General features: G+C 43.1%; 1 protein-coding gene across 6 annotated transcripts in view; it reads left to right on the forward strand.

Annotated features, from left to right (window-relative positions):
* The first annotated feature begins 6,229 nt into the window (after nucleotides 1-6,229).
* The window catches only part of NUMB (NUMB endocytic adaptor protein), a 62,175-nt gene continuing 52,521 nt past the window's right edge, over nucleotides 6,230-15,883 (forward strand). For 2 of the 6 annotated variants that reach the window (XM_081211721.1, XM_081211720.1), the window contains exon 1: nucleotides 6,231-6,354. The gene's annotated coding sequence lies outside the window, so the exon portion shown is untranslated. The other 4 variants (XM_081211717.1, XM_081211722.1, XM_081211719.1 and 1 more) reach the window with 4 other exon arrangements.

Below are 15,883 nucleotides of genomic sequence, written 5' to 3' on the forward strand. Positions count from 1 at the left end.
ATGAAAGCACCGATCTGTCTTGCATATATTGCTGTGCTACACAGTTCCTAGGCTGACACAATTGTTGGAGGAGACGTGCACATATTTCCAGGGGCGTAGGAAGGGGGGTGGCGGTGGGGCAGACCGCCCCCGGGTGCCCTCACTGAGGGGGGTGACATTCAGCACGCTGTGTGACCGCGGATCCCAAGCCTACCCCGAGCCGTCGGGGTAAGGGGGTAGATGTGCCGCTTTGCCAGCAGCATTCCCCTGTTATGTACTGAGTTGAATAGGATCCAAAAGGCAACAGTCTGATTGCTCCCAGAACAATAGGATTCAGAATGCAGCAGCCTGATTGATTGGTCCTAGAACAATAGGATCCAGAATGCAGCAGCCTGATTGGTCCTAGAACAATAGGATCCAGAATGCAGCAGTCTGATTGGTCCACAGGAGCCACCCAATCCAGCTCCAGGTGGAAGGGAATCTGCAACCTGATTGGCCTACAGGAGAAACCCAGAATTAGCCAATCACATGGGGCCCATTGTGTAAATAATGTATATAAGGCAGACATTCTGGGGGAACTTCCATTCCTCCTCACCACTATGAGCTGAATAAAGAGCATGAAATCCACACTCGACTCCAAGTATATTTCACCCCCCCTTCCCCCTTTGTTTTGACAGCTTGGGGAGGCTTGGGAGTCACGGGCAGGTGGTATGCCAAATGTCCGCCATGGGCTGCTTACTCTGCCCCCGGCTGCAGGGTGTGCATGTTGCTCCAGGCACCTGAGTGGCTATCCCGTGCCTGGGAGGGCACCCTCTGCACCACGCTCCCCTCGGGAGCGCGCCCACCCTGGGCAGAGTGGGCATATGCTCCACCGCTGCATATTGCCTCCACAGTGCATTCCATAAGGTAGTTGGCCTTTCAATTAAGGAAGCTCTCTGTGCCATGTGCCTCTCAAAGTCAGCTCATAGCTGCTGCCATGGACTCCAAACATGTGTTCACAGCTTACTCACTTTTTCTCTAAATTTAATAATAATAATAATAATTTGTTTATATGCTGCCCATCTGACTGGGCTGCCCCAGCCGCTCTGGGTGGCTCCCAACAAAAATAATAAAAACGCAGTACAACATCAAACGCTAAAAACTTTCCTAAGAGGCCTTCAGATGCCTTTTTAAAATCGCATGTCCCAAATGGTACCAGCTTTCTTCATAGCTGGGAGTTGCCTTGCTCATTTTGGTTTGGGTGTGGTCATTGGCCATGGAGGGTGATAACTGCACATCATGATGCATGCTTTGTGGAAGTGCGCTAGAATGCCGACTTTTTAAAGGAATACCTCAGAACCGCTAGTACTGAAAGACCACATCTTAAACAACTACTTAATGCACATATTCACCCCAGGTTACCAAGGTCAGCCAAGGGAGTGAGACTTCCAGGCACTGCATTAATTGTTCTCTAGGTAACTGAACAAAGCTATTACCCTAAAGTTGCAAGCTGAAGTAACAGGCTTTGTTTTTATTGGTCAGGCTTTACTGCTGATTGAGCCGTTTCTTACCCCTCTAGGATTTCACAGTGTTACCCGCAGAAGTGTGAACTTTTGAAACCTTAGCAGCTTTAAATGTATAAACTACGGCAGTCTTAATTCTGTCCCTCTGAGAAGCTATCCCATTACAGTGGTACCTCGGGTTACATACGCTTCAGGTTACAGGCTCTGCTAACCCAGAAATAGTACCTCGGGTTAAGAACTTTGCTTCAGGATGAGAACAGAAATCGTGCTCCAGCGGCACAGTGGCAGCAGGAGGCCCCATTAGCTAAAGTGGTGCTTCAGGTTAAGAACACTTTCAGGTTAAGAACGGACCTCCGGAACGAATTAAATACTTAACCCGAGGTACCACTGTACATAAACAATTTTAAGAAAGGCGCTTTTGACTGCCATTGTGTCCTTTTCCGTGGTATATTCCTGCTTTCCTATTTATCCCTTTAGAGATGGAAGCTGGGCAGAGTGGACAGCGGTCTCTTTAAACTTCCCTCACCTCATAGTCCAGCAGCCGCAAAGCAAACCTGTCTGCCTGGCTAGGGAGGGCTTCTCCTGGAGGAGGGGGGGGCGAGGAAAAGAGCCTGTTGCCAGGCAGCGTTTGGAGTGAGGTCTTCTTCAGGAAAAGTTCAAAAGCAAACAGCTTAGCCTGGAAACAGTTTTGTTTCCCAGGCGCTTTTGCCTCACGCCATGTGGCCTGGCGAGTGACTTCAGCAGGGCGGCGAAACCAGGTTCAAGAATGGGGACCCGGGTTCAGGTGGGTTTCAGGATACAGAGGCAAAGGAAAACTGAGTGTAGTCAGACACACACTCTGGACTTTAAGAAGGCCAATTTGGAAAACCTGAAGGAGCTACTGGGTGTGATCCCGTGGTCAGAAATACTCAGTGAGAAGGGAGTCCAATAAGGATGGGAGTTTCTAAAAGGAGAAATATTGAAGGCCCAAATGCGGACCATACCAACAAGAAAGAAAAGTGGGAGGCAGTTGAGAAAACCAGTGTGGCTGCATAAGGAGATGACAGATGAGCTGAGAGTAAAGAAGGGCATGTACAGTGGTACCTCAGGTTACAGACGCTTCAGGTTACAGACTCTGCTAACCCAGAAATAGTACCTCGGGTTAAGAATTTTGCTTCAGGATGAGAACAGAAATCATGCTCTGGCGGTGCGGCAGCAGCGGGAGGCCCCATTAGCTAAAGTGGTACCTCAGGTTAAGAACAGTTTTAGGTTAAGAATGAACCTCCGGAACGAATTAAGTTCTTAACCAGAGGTAGCACTGTATAAGAAATGGAAGAAAGGGGAAATCACAAAGGAGGAGTATACATGAGTAGCCAACAGTTGCAGGGGGAAAGTCGGGCTGGCTAAAGCTCAGAATGAGCTCGGGCTTGCAAGAGAGGTTAAAAATAATAAACAAAAGGTTTCTTTTGCTATGTCCGAAGAAAGAGGAAGAACAAGCAAGCTAACAAAATGAATTTCACTCTATTCTGCCTTGGTCAGACCACACTTGGAATACTGTGTCCAGTTCTGGGCACCACAATTTAAGAAGGATGTTGACAAGCTGGAATGTGTGCAGAGGAGGGCAACCAAGATGATCAAGGGTCTGGAAACAGACTTATGAGGAGCTCCTGAAGGAGCCGGGTATGTTTAGCCTGGAAAAAAGGAGGCTGAGAGGAGATATGACAGCCATCTTCAAATATATTAAGGGCTGTCATATGGAGGAGGGAACATGCTTGTTTTCTCCTGCTCTGGAAGGTAGGATTCGAACCAGTGTCTTCAAGCTGCAGGAAAGGAGATTTTGATTAAACATTTGAAAAAAAATTCTGACAGTAGCTGTTCAGCAGTGGAACAGACTCCCATGAGAGGTGGTGGACTTGCCTACCTTGGAGGTTTTTAAACAGAGGTTGGATGGCCATCTGTCATGGATGCTTTAGCTTAGATTCCTGCATTGCAGGGGGTTGGACTAGATGACCCTTGAGGTCCCTTCCAATTCTAAGATTATATGATTCTAATGTCAACTATAGTTAAAACAAACCAAAGTTTGTAAGCAAACAATCAACCATGGTGTCTGATCACGGTTTGTAGGAAGATAACAGGCTACAGTTGTGCCACTAGGCAGTGTTCAGATAATTAAATAAACAATACTTCAATAAACAGCAGTTTAAGATTACATACACTAAGTATAAACTCTAAAGAACTCACTGGCGCTTACTTCTGAATAAAAATGATTAGCACTCTGGTTCATATCCTCTTTGTCCACCATAACAGCTGCTCATTCTTTATTTCACTTTCCTTTCAATATTTTTTTTTCTATTTATTTAAGTACTAACTGTATATCCTTGGATACTGGAACATAATTGTTTTGTACATTACTGAGACTTTGTTGGAGAATACTTGTTGGTGTCTGTAGAAAGCAAGTGCCTACATGACATTCAGACACCCCTTGTGTCTGCAAATGGTTCTGGATGGAGTGCTTGACACTTAAATAGCCCTAAGTCAAACTCTATATTGTGGAAACATTTTGAACACTTGCAATTCATACCTGACCTGGGGCTAGTAATGTGTATCAAGAATTCCAACAACGGGTTTTCAGTGAGTGACTTGCATAAGCAATTTTAGTGGTTTTAAATCCAATCAGACTATCTTATGGTTTTCCATTCACAAATAGCTGCTGTAGTTAGCCATAAGCTTTCTGCAAAATATTAATGAAAAGGAAGGCAAGAAGCTGTTTAACCAAAGAGTAGCAATTCAGGAGGGGATATACAGATGAAGTCTTCATCTTCCCATGAACGTAATATAAAAATTGATCTATGCAGGCCAGAATTCTGTTTCCAGCAGATGCCACCCAGATGCATGGAGGAAAAAACCATAGCTGGGTATGTAACAGATAGTCACTCCCTCTTACCTACCTATATGAAAAAATCCTCTCTCTCCCACTTCCTTCTTTCCATTTAAACTTCTCCTGTCCACAAAGAACCTCCCAAAATCCATCCTTCTATAACACAACAGGTATGCAATACTGTGCTTTAGGCTGCAATCTAAAGTAGGGCTGAAAATAAGTCACACTGGAGACTTATTTCAAAGAAACCTGTGTGTTTCATCTAAGGAGGATAGGGACAGACCTGGTCTTGTGCTTTCAGAGATAGGGAATCAGCCATTGTTATGCTTCTTGTTCCCAGCAGACTTTGGTGCAACCTGATACCTGTACAGGACCTCAAGAGTGTAATCCAAATGTCTGCTACCTCCTCCCTCATTCAGTTTTAAGATTGTGCAGAGATGTAGACTCCATGGCTTCAACAGCAGTTGTTTTCTCTCCTAACTGCCACCCTGTCGCCCAGACCATTGCTTTGTTTCAAGAGTTCTGAAGAACTCAAAAGCTTGCACAGCATTTTCTGTAATTTTGGTTGGCTTAATGAAAGTCTCACTCCAATACAGATTGGAGCATTTTTCTTATGGGCCAACGTGCCTCCCTTTACTGTCTATTAAATATGAGTAAATGTACTCATAAATCACTAACGTTTATTGATTAATTAACACTATTTTATTGAAAAGTTGAAGGCAACCTTGTTCTCTTTTGTGCCAGATGCCCTTGCGCTACCAAACTGCCAAATTTTATATTCCAGTTATTGAGGGAAAGTGTTATTTCATACGGTTAAAACTGATCTTTCTCTTTTGTGAATTTCAAAATACAAATGTGTATTGTTTTAATGGCCTGATACACAAACTGTACTTTGACAAAATTCAATAATATAAGAATTATAATTTTCAGTGGCACAGCTGTTCCAAGGAGACTGCTTGGCAGCAAGGCAGTAAATTAGCAGAATCTCTAATCTGTCCCATTTGCTCAATGTCAGGAACACACAATCTAGATTCCCACAACTGGACAGAGAGCCCAGAGAGAGAGATGGAATCTCTATAGACTACAGCAATTCTTCCTCTCCATCCCTCAGTTCTGCCCTGATGCTGCACTGAGGACCCAGGTGGACACAGCTGGGTGAGACCAATTCCACCCTGCTCACCCACACAGGTCTCAGTAATGGGTGAGGCGGCTTCCTCATCCATAAACAGATCATGCCTAGCCCTACCATGTACCACTGTAATTGTCCCCACCCCACCCCCCACTCTCCCCTGCTCCTGTCCTCCCAGGCACATCCTCCCTCCATCAAGAAAAATAACAAAAATCCACACAGATTGAAATCAGTTGAAACAATTAAAAACAGTTAAAAGATTGGCCCTGTCTCCTAGATCTGAGAAAATATGGGAACCCAATGGGATCTGGCATATTTTAAATATACAGTATTGTACTTCTTAGGATTGCCCTGGGAATATTATCAACTCTTAGAGGAGAGCGACAAACCTGTAAACTGAATGACACCAACCAGCCCAGTCAGTGAAGGGTTAATTCCGTGTCAGGTGTGCCCTGCCCCGCTCTTTTGAACTGTGTCCCTCCCTACTGTGCAACCAAACCAAGCAGGGCTAGGCACTTTGCATCGGGTACTTTATCAGGAAGGCGGAGCCTGAATGATCGCATCTCTTCGACCTATCGCAGCTGCCGCTTCTTGCGGTTTGGACCGACAAAAAAAAAAAAAAATAAAACAAGGAAAGAAGTGGGGGCGTCAATGCTTCGGTGTGAATCAAATACTGCGAAACGACAAGGCGGAGCGAAGGCTTGACGGGCTCAAATCCCCACCAATACCTACCAGCGACCGGGGCCGAAGCAGCCTATGCGCCCGCGAGGCTTGAAGTAGGGAAGGAGAGAGGGTAGCGAAGGAGGTGGGAGTTGTTGTCAGGGAGTAGGAGGCAGCTCTGCTTGGCGGCTGAGGAGGAGCTGAAGGGAGGCGGCCGCGGGTAGCAGGTGAGAGCGAGCGACGGAGCGAGCGAGCGGCGGCCGGGCCCGGTAGGCGCTTGGCTGAGGGAAGGGGCTTCCGCGGACGACGAGGCGCGGTTCCTTCCTCCCTGCCCGGCGGGGAGAACGGCGGGGCGACCTGTGGCGGAAGGCCCGAGCTCCCGGGTGCGGGGCTAGTCGGCTCCGAAGCCGTGTGGGTGAGCCTCGAAAGGGGAAGGGAGGAAGGAAGGAGGTGCGGGGCTGCTGCGCTCAAGAGGAGGCGGCGGGGAAGGCGGCCGCGGGGAATCCGGGAATGGGGAGAAGCGGGCTCCCGGAGTACGTGTGAATGGGTGCAGCGGCGTGCAAGGGAAGGTGCGAGTGCGGGGTCTGCTCGAAGAGGAGGTCGGGCGAGGTGCCGGAGGGAGGTGGGGCGCTCGAGGTGCCCGGGAAAGGAAGGGGCCGGGTGGGCGTCTCTCGGCTTCATACATATACAGGGTATATATATCTGGTCGGCTGGGCTGGAGGCTGAACCTGGGCGAGGATCTGCGGCGAGTGGCCCAGGAATGCGGGCGGATGAGGAGCCCTGCGGAAGGGAGGAAGGAAGGAGGAGAGAGGGAGAGGCGGATAGTGCAGGAAGCGGCGAGGAGGGAGGGAGAGGCAGAAGCGCCGCTCTCGCATCCCCGGCAGCGGAGGGACCTCGGCGGGCGAAGCTGCCCTGCCGCCCCTTCCCGGCTGCCGGGGTGCCTGCCTGCCTTCCTGCCTGGGACTGGCCTCCCTTCCAGGCCCCGCTTGGTTTGGGGAGTTAGGGATTCCTGAAGGAATGTGGCCAGCTGGCTTCCTCTCCTCGGAGTATATCTGCCCTATATTTCATTCTGTCTCCGGGACTACTTGTTTGTAAATGAAGCCTTTTTGCAGAATCCTGGCTTTGCAACCCCTGGAAAAGGGGGCGGCGGCGGGAAAGAGCTGATAAGCTAATTGAGCGAAGCGCCGTCCCACCTATTCTTACTTGGCTTTGTGCGAAGCAGAATTGATGTGTGATAGGATTGAAATCAACGGGGTTAAACTTTGAAAGATTGGGTGTTGGCACTGGCAATATGATTACTTTGGTCTTTAAAGGAGAGCTTCATTTCCTTTTTATGGCTTGCTGTCAGGATGTTGGGCGCAAAGCAAGTGTATATCTTTTTAAAGAAGAGGATTAATATTAATACAAAGTGCAACAATTACTGAATCATAAAATACTAGGTTTGTGTGTCATGTTTCCAAATAACAAAATACTCGAGTTTTTTTTATCCTTTCTATGAGTACTTATTGTGAAATGATGTGTCTATTTGCCTTGTAATGTCTTCCAGCAGCTCTCATCTAGAACTCCTTCATCCACAAGATTTATGTAACCTGCTCATTAATTTTTCATAAAGCTCTAAAAGTTTCTGGTAGAATTTATTCTGTTTAATGTGTAGGTTGTTGTGTCTTCCAAGACTCTTATAAAAGCACTTATAAGGATTTGTTATTTGGTTGTAATCAGCTATTTGTCTTAATAATAATAATAATAATTTTATTATTTATACCCCACCCATCTGGCTGGGTTTCCCCAGCCACTCTTAAACATTTGTGGTCCTCAAATTGTGTGTGTGGCATCTTTAGCAAAGATGATGTTTAGGAATACAGTTGAACCATAAGGCATTTGTATCTGGTTATTCTCTGCTGCAAAAGTGTGCATGTTACGCATATTTCACTTCTCCAATCCTTGGGCTTGTTCTGTAGTTAAAATCATGATAGGTCTCTTAAGGCCAACTGCTATTTAATGTTTGACATAGTAAAAGAGTGCTGATCTGTACAGTTTTTCCGCTGGATTGTTGCAATGTTTTTCCATTCTTTCCTTCTTGGCCATTCTTTATGGAAACACTAAATCAGTGACATCACTCATGTGAGCAAAATAAAACCATAAATTGTCTGTTCCTCCTTAGTTCAATCCTTGTCCTTTATCATATTAACTTCTTTAATCTACAGATAAATAGACAGTGGGGTGGGGAAAGTTGCTGTTACACAAGTTCTGTACAAAGAGTGGCAAAGCCAAGATGCATAGTGAAAACTTTCTGTCACTGAAGCCTCCTTGGCTCAGACATTTGCACTCTTTTAATAGAAAATACATAGAGACAAGGAGAATAATTTCCACAGTGATGTGATGCATCTTCCAAAGTTTTATTTGCCTAATCAGATTTAAGTTCTTAATTCAGTAGTGTGTGTAATATATATTACCCTGTGTTGCCTGGAGCATCATTTGTGCAAACACTCTAGGTACCTTATTGCAACAATGTAATACCGGTTTAATTAAATTCAAGCTATAGTCTAGCAAGGGTTTTGTTTTTGTTTTTTGCATTGTTTTTAAAGACTTACTGTGTTCAACCTTGCAAATAAGCTCACAAAAGTTACTAGCCCACATAAATATTATCTAGCCCAGGGGTCGGCAACCTTTTTCAGCCGTGGGCTGTTCCTCAGACCATGTGGTATTGTGTGTGTGTGGGAGAGAAATGAATGAATTCCTATGCCCCACAAATAACCCAGAGATGCATTTTAAATAAAAGGACACATTCTACTCATGAAAAAACACCAGGCAGGCCCTACAAATAACCCAGATATGAATTTTAAATAAAAGGACACATTCTACTCATGTAAAAACATGCTGATTCCCGGACTGTCCACAGGCCGGATTGAGAAGGCGATTGGGCTGCATCCGGACCCCGAGCCTTAGGTTGCCTACCCCTGATCTAGCCTGTCAACTTGCCCACACACAGTTTTAAGAAAAAAAGAGCCAAGCTTTTTGGCTCTCTTCATCATGGAGTGAGCAAGAGGCTGTATCAAGCCTTGGTTAGTCCATGAAGGAGATGGGATGGAAGTGGAATATTTTGTAATCTTAAATTTAGGAAAATTCCTTCCAGTAGCACCTTAAAGACCAACTAAGTTAGTTCTTGGTATGAGCTTTCGTGTGCATGCACACTTCTTCAGGTGTCTGAAGAAGTGTGCATGCACACGAAAGCTCATACCAAGAACTAACTTAGTTGGTCTTTAAGGTGCTACTGGAAGGAATTTTTTTATTTTGACTATGGCAGACCAACACGGCTACCTATCTACTACTTAAATTTAGGAGATTTTTATGTTGTGGAAGTATTGGTGGGAAGATATGACTTACTGATATTATCTTGCACTCTGTTTAAAGCAGCACAATTGGGGACTGGTACATCAAACAATCCATTTGAAGTGCTCTGTCTAAAGTCTTGCTGGCAGAAGATACAATATTAAGTAACTTTACTACTCTATTTTAGGAGAATGAATCTTTTCAGATAACGTCTTTTAATCCTGAGCCATTTTTGAAGATTTTATAGGCTCTAGAGTACTCTGGAATAGGGTATTGACAATACCCAGATCAACAAAACAGATATCAGCAATACAAACGTTTATTGGCTAATACATTTTATTGGAGAAATAAAATATTGGACAAAATATTACATTGGGAGAACAATTTCATGACTCTAAATGAAAATATATTGCAAGTTTAGTCTGTTGATGACCTCCCTTGTTCCACACACTTGCATTGCCTAAAAAAGGGGCCTTATATAGGAACAAGTGCTGTAACTAATGTTCTATTGTAATGAAAGTAGATTGCATGCTATACCAGAATTCCCTTATTGTCTGCTGTCTAAACATAGTGATGAATATAGGTAAACTGTCTTTCTGGACTTCAAATATTCTATACTCCGTAGCTCTCATCTGGCATTAACTGGCTTGAAGAGACAACATACCAGTGAATACCAGTTTCTGGAAACTGCAAGGCAGCAGAATGCTTTTGTTCTTGGGTCCTGTTTGCAGACTTCTCACTGGCATCTGGTTGGCCCTGTGAGAACAGAATGTTGGACTAAATGGGCCTTTGTCCCAATCCAGAAGTCTCTTATGTTCTTTACCGTGAAGGTTCATCTTCGGTTGCCTCTTCCCTCCCCTGACCATGCAGCTCGCCCAGTCTCTCTTATGATGATGATAAAGTACTGTAGTGAAGAAGCTTTTTTTATCTGTGGAAGTGCCCTGTGCATGGGAAAATAATGAACTTCCGAGATTCTCTATCTGTGTAGGCCCTCCACAGAATCAAAGGTTTATCTTCATTATGAAAGAGACTAAAAGATTTGTGTGTATGTGCGGGCGGAGTGAAACACGTGGTCTCAATATACACCTATATTGCTTCTTCAAGTTAGTAATGGTTAAGGGCGGTGGTTATCTTTATATCATTCTTTGCCCACTGTAATCACAGACTCCTGTTTCAAGCATGGCAGGACCATGCAACCATCGTACCAAATTGTTGGCATTGGTGAAGAGATCTACAGGGAGCACCCTATCTGAAGATTATCTTGTGTTTGGGATACTGGTACAGATCTGGTGTTTCCCTGCCTAGTCAAACCTTGCCTTTCTGTAGTTGCTACTATTAAACAATTAGGAATCTGAAATCTTTGCTGATCTACTGCAGAATAACCAAAGATCTGGCTGTTGATCCAAATCTACCTTCTGTCCACCCTGATTCAGGCAGGTTCAGAGAGTTGTCAACCTTCTTGAAAGGTGCACTTACCAATATAGTGTTACTTCTAACTGTCCTGTCTGAGTACAGCTGAGTACATGTTGAAGTTTCAGCAAATAGGTTTCAACATTTTGAATACTGTCTTCTGAGATTATATTTTGCTTCTCATGCAAGAATAATATAATTACAATTTTTTTGGTGATATATATTGACTTATAAAAACTGGAAATGTTATTTTCTGTAGTTCTCTATTATAGCAAATTACAGTTATGGATGAAGGATAGTAAGTCATTACACATTACTTATATGTTTTATAACTTTAAATTCTTATTTAGAATTTTAAAGCCATCTAGTTTGGCAACTATAAAATTCCTGAGAAACCTTGGCTGGCTAATGTCTCTCTTTTTTTCTTGGAAAAAGCTGAGACAGTTCTGTGGAAAATCACTAAATCAACATTTTCCCCCTCATGCAAACCTGGTATGCTTCTGAGTTGTACTGACTTTTTGTAATTCTGCGTCTGCAAACTGCAACATTCCCAGAAGGAATAGTTCTGGGTATTTTGTTCTGCTAGTTTTGAAAAGCTTAGAACTATTGCCTTTACAGAGTTCTCTGGTGGGAAACTTTATTGATGGACATCTGTATATTTAATATCTTACACTTTTAAAATGAATTATCTGCCTTTATCTCCTACTAAACATATATTTATATCTGATATTGGTTAATCTTGAAATGTGGTGAGGCTTATAGCCTGATTCTGTGCATATTTGCTCAGAAGTATATTCCGCTGAGTAATACATCTTATTTGACCATAACACACTAATATATTCATACAAATGGGACTTTACTACCAAGTAAGTGTGTATAGAAATGCAGCCTTGCTTTGTGTAATGTAGAAGATCTTACGTTTCACCCAAGAAAATAATGTGTCAGGTGCATTTAACTTTGATTTATATTTTGCCTAAAGCTGCATTCTTGGTTTCTGCCACTGAAGAAGCAGGAAGCTAGTGTTAGACTAGGTAAAGTCAGTTGATAGTGGCAGTGCAGTTTTCAGAAACTTTTCCAGTACCTTTAATTAATTGGGATTTGATTTAGCATTTGTCTTAAAAGCAAAAAAGTAAATACTGTTTTTTTGTTTAACTATCCCACACTTTTCAGTACACAAAAGTAGTTTAGCTGAAATATTTTATATAGACCAAATAAAAAATGCACACTTAATGTGGTTTAAATGTTCATAGAAATTCACATCTGTACTTTGAAATGTATTGTACTTTTCTCAAACGAAACAACTCAGTAGCATATACTTAACATTGTTCAAATGATAAGAAAATAATTTGGGCACTGTCAGCTGTTAATATGGTAGGAATACATCTTGTTTGACCATAAGCATAAGCCATAACAAAACTAACATAGTCATACAAAATAAAATTCATGAACAGTGTCTGCATAAGATACAGCTTTAGCAAGTCTAGAAAGCTGTTCATAATAGATACAGGTATGCTTCCTAGGGATAGTCACCTGAAAAAAGTTAATGGCTCAATTTGACAAAATCTATTGTTGCAAATCTTCTAAACAATGTATTTTTGGAGAAATATGTGATATATCCCCCCACAAAATATTTCACTCTGTACGTCTTCTGTAAAGAAGCAGAGGTGCTGCCGTTATGTTAATAGTCCAAAAACAGAAGAACAAACTGAACAAGCTATTGCCTACAATTAAAATAATGGCCTCCTCCCCCCTCGCGCGGCATCGGAATGAAGCTCCGATGCCAGGCGGGGGGGGAACGCCTCCTCCCCCCCCCCCGCGCGGCATCGGATGGCTTTCCTGAAGACTTGGGGTGGGAGGAGGGTTTTCCTTCCCACCGCCGCGCGGCATCGGATGGCTTTCCTGAAGACTTGGGGTGGGAGGAGGGTTTTCCTTCCCACCGCCAACATTCAGAATGCTGTTCTGAATGTTGGCGGCGGGGAGGAAAAACCCTCCTCCCACGCAAGCCCCGGGAACAGAGGGAAAGCGCTGCGCGCCTTCCCCTCTGTTCCCGTACCTGTCCTGAAGGCTTGCGGTGCGGAGAAAAGCCCTTCTCCGCACCGCCAGCCTGGCAAGCGGTTTCCCTAGGAACGCATTAATTGATTTTCAATGCATTCCTATGGGAAACCGTGCATCGCAAGACGAAAAAACCGCAAGACGAAGAGACTTGCGGAACGAATTAATTTCGTCTTGCGAGGCACCACTGTAAATGTGGATAAAATGGTGTTCATGCAAAATGGCAGACACTTAAATAGTTTTGCAACTTGAAGTGCTAATTGCAATGGTACGGAATGATAAAATGGTTACAAAATAATACAGGCTATCCAACAAAGTGATAAATCATTTAGTAATGCTCACAGATCACCCAGATCCACCCTTCTTGTGCCAATAGTTTAAAATTGCTATTTAGGAAATAGAAATGGATGGATGGTAGAGAGCTGTCACAAATGGCAAATGGGAGGGTACTAGAGAACTGTCAGGGCTGCAGTGTGAGTCTAGGTGTGCCAAGGGGGGGCTCAAATGCTAATGCCTAGGCTTTGGACAATGTAAGAATAGCAAGACAGTGATATTTAGGAAATGAGGCAAAAGAAAGAAGGAGTAAAACACAACTAGTTAACCTGTCCTGAGAAAGAGAGAGAATAGTTTCTCTTGAGTTTCACTGTGACCTGTTTGTGTGATGTCACAGCTGTAGACTGAGGCTTTAGCTGGAGTTAAGTGTGAAGCCTTTTGGTGGGTGTGGTGGGTTCACTCCAAAACAGGTAGTTTTCAAGTTTACTGTATTTCCTAAGGGACCCAGGTCCAAGCATTGATGGGTTGGTCAAAAATAGCTCAAGGATGACATTAGAAGGCTTGCCTAAGTCCGCTCACCATCCTAAGGTGGTTCCAAAAAAAGAAAAAAAGTACTTCCCTTAATGGTGATCACAAAGCACCTACTAAGAGAACACCAGAATAATCTGAAAGAAAATTTAAAAGTATAGTAGTAAGGAAAAGGGGAAGGGAGGCAAGGGTAAAGGATCTAGCTAAGTTGGAAAGGTCTGCTCCTATAATACAGTGGTACCTTGGATTAAGAACTTAATTCGTTCTGGAGGTCCGTTCTTAACCTGAAACTGTTCTTAACCTGAAGCACCACTTTAGCTAATGGGGCCTCCTGCTGCCGCCGCGCCGCCGGAGCACAATTTCTATTCTTATCCTGAAGCAAAGTTCTTAACCTGAAGCACTATTAGCGGAGTCTGTAACCTGAAGCGTATGTAACCCGAGGTACCACTGTAATAGAATTGAGTTGGCTTGGAGAAGAAAGAAGAGTGGAGCATGGAACAATCTTATGGGAGAAAACTGAACAGTGTCAGGGTCTGAGGGATGCCTAGTTACAGGAAAGAGAATTCTGATGGGTGTTGGCCATTGTCACAAATGTTGATTGTGGGGAACAAAAAACGATCAATTTCTGGAGAGAGATGCTTTCTTGGAAAAAAAGGCTTTTATTCTCACCAGGGTTAATTAATGGTCAAATAGAGGGATATACTTGCATTAGATAGGACAGAGATTCTGAAGACCAATTAAGTTTCTGTATTTTCACTAACATCTTTTAGCTTTAAGGAGGTCATTTAGCTTAAGCCAGTATTGCTTCCTGAATTTTTCTGCAGTGGCACTGCAGTCATTGCACAGAGCAAAGCCAAAGTTCAGGTGCACGTGAAGAGTTCCAACTGAGCTAAGTTTCTAGGTAATACTAGCTCTGGAAAAGGTATGGAAAAAGCCTACTGAAATTAACAAAGGTCATATCATGTTCCTAGTAAGGAAATAGAAATTGTGGTTGCTTAGTTGAGGGAAAAAGCGAAGTGGTTTCATGCGAACAATTATGTTATCAGTTATCTTCTCTCAATGCTATCTAGCGCTTCGGGCTATTCAACAAAACTGTTTGGCAATATGTGGAAATATTGGGGTGGTGTATAAGAATTTGATTTGATATTTTTAAGCAAAGTGGTTGATGTGAGTTATGTTTTATGTTTGATATGAAAAATGATAATACAAAATTAAAAAAATAAATAATAAAACTGGCAAGTTTTCAAGGCAAACAAGAAATCCCTTTTCATGAAGTGCATAATTAACTTAGGGAATTGACAAGTACAGTGGTACCTTGGTTTTCAAACGTCTCCATTGACGAACATTTCAGTTTTCAAACACCGTAAACCCAGGAGTAAATGCTTTGGTTTTTGAACACTCCTTAGAAGTTAAACATTCCATGCAGCTTCTGTATTGAGTTTTTGGTTTTCAAACATTTCAGAACTTGAACGGTCTTCCTGAACGGATTACGTTTGAAAACCGAGGTACCACTGTATAACCATGTGGTGATGACTTCTTGTAAGAAGGATGAAGCAAATACACATTATATAGATATTTCAACAGTTAGCTAGTCTTGATAGCTAGGAATAGAACCTCCATGTTCAGAGGCAATATACTACTAAGTACCAGAGCCTGGGGGCAAATCTTGAACGGGCATCAACATCATTTCTTGCAAATGAGCTTCCTGGAATCACTGTTAGCCAGATGTTGAAAACCAAAGAACTGACTATCATTTAGCAAGGCAGTTGACTGTTTTTAGTAAGACTGATCAATTCTTAAATACTTTTTAAAATGTCATGGGTATTGATACAAGGTCTTGAATATCTAATTAATGAATAATGAAAACTAAATTTTGCCAAACACTGCAGGGTGGGTCAGTGTCATGTTATAGTAGAGCACTTGTTGACCTGCAGTGCCTGGACTGTAGCTTAGCTATAAACTGCAACTCTTTGGAGTATCGCAACTGACAATGGATGTTACCTTGCTCAAAGCATTAGCAAGATGAAATAACCTGCTATACTTAAAAAGCAAAAGTACTGAGAAGCGTGTTTACATTTTAGTCTGTCTTCCTGTGTCGTGTGCAAATTAAGTTCCTGTTGTAAATAAAATAAAGGAGGGAGGACACTGTATCTGTAGGATCAT

The sequence above is a fragment of the Podarcis bocagei genome (genome assembly GCF_964188305.1).
Source record: "Podarcis bocagei genome assembly, chromosome: 1".
In the NCBI taxonomy this organism is placed as follows: domain Eukaryota; kingdom Metazoa; phylum Chordata; class Lepidosauria; order Squamata; family Lacertidae; genus Podarcis; species Podarcis bocagei.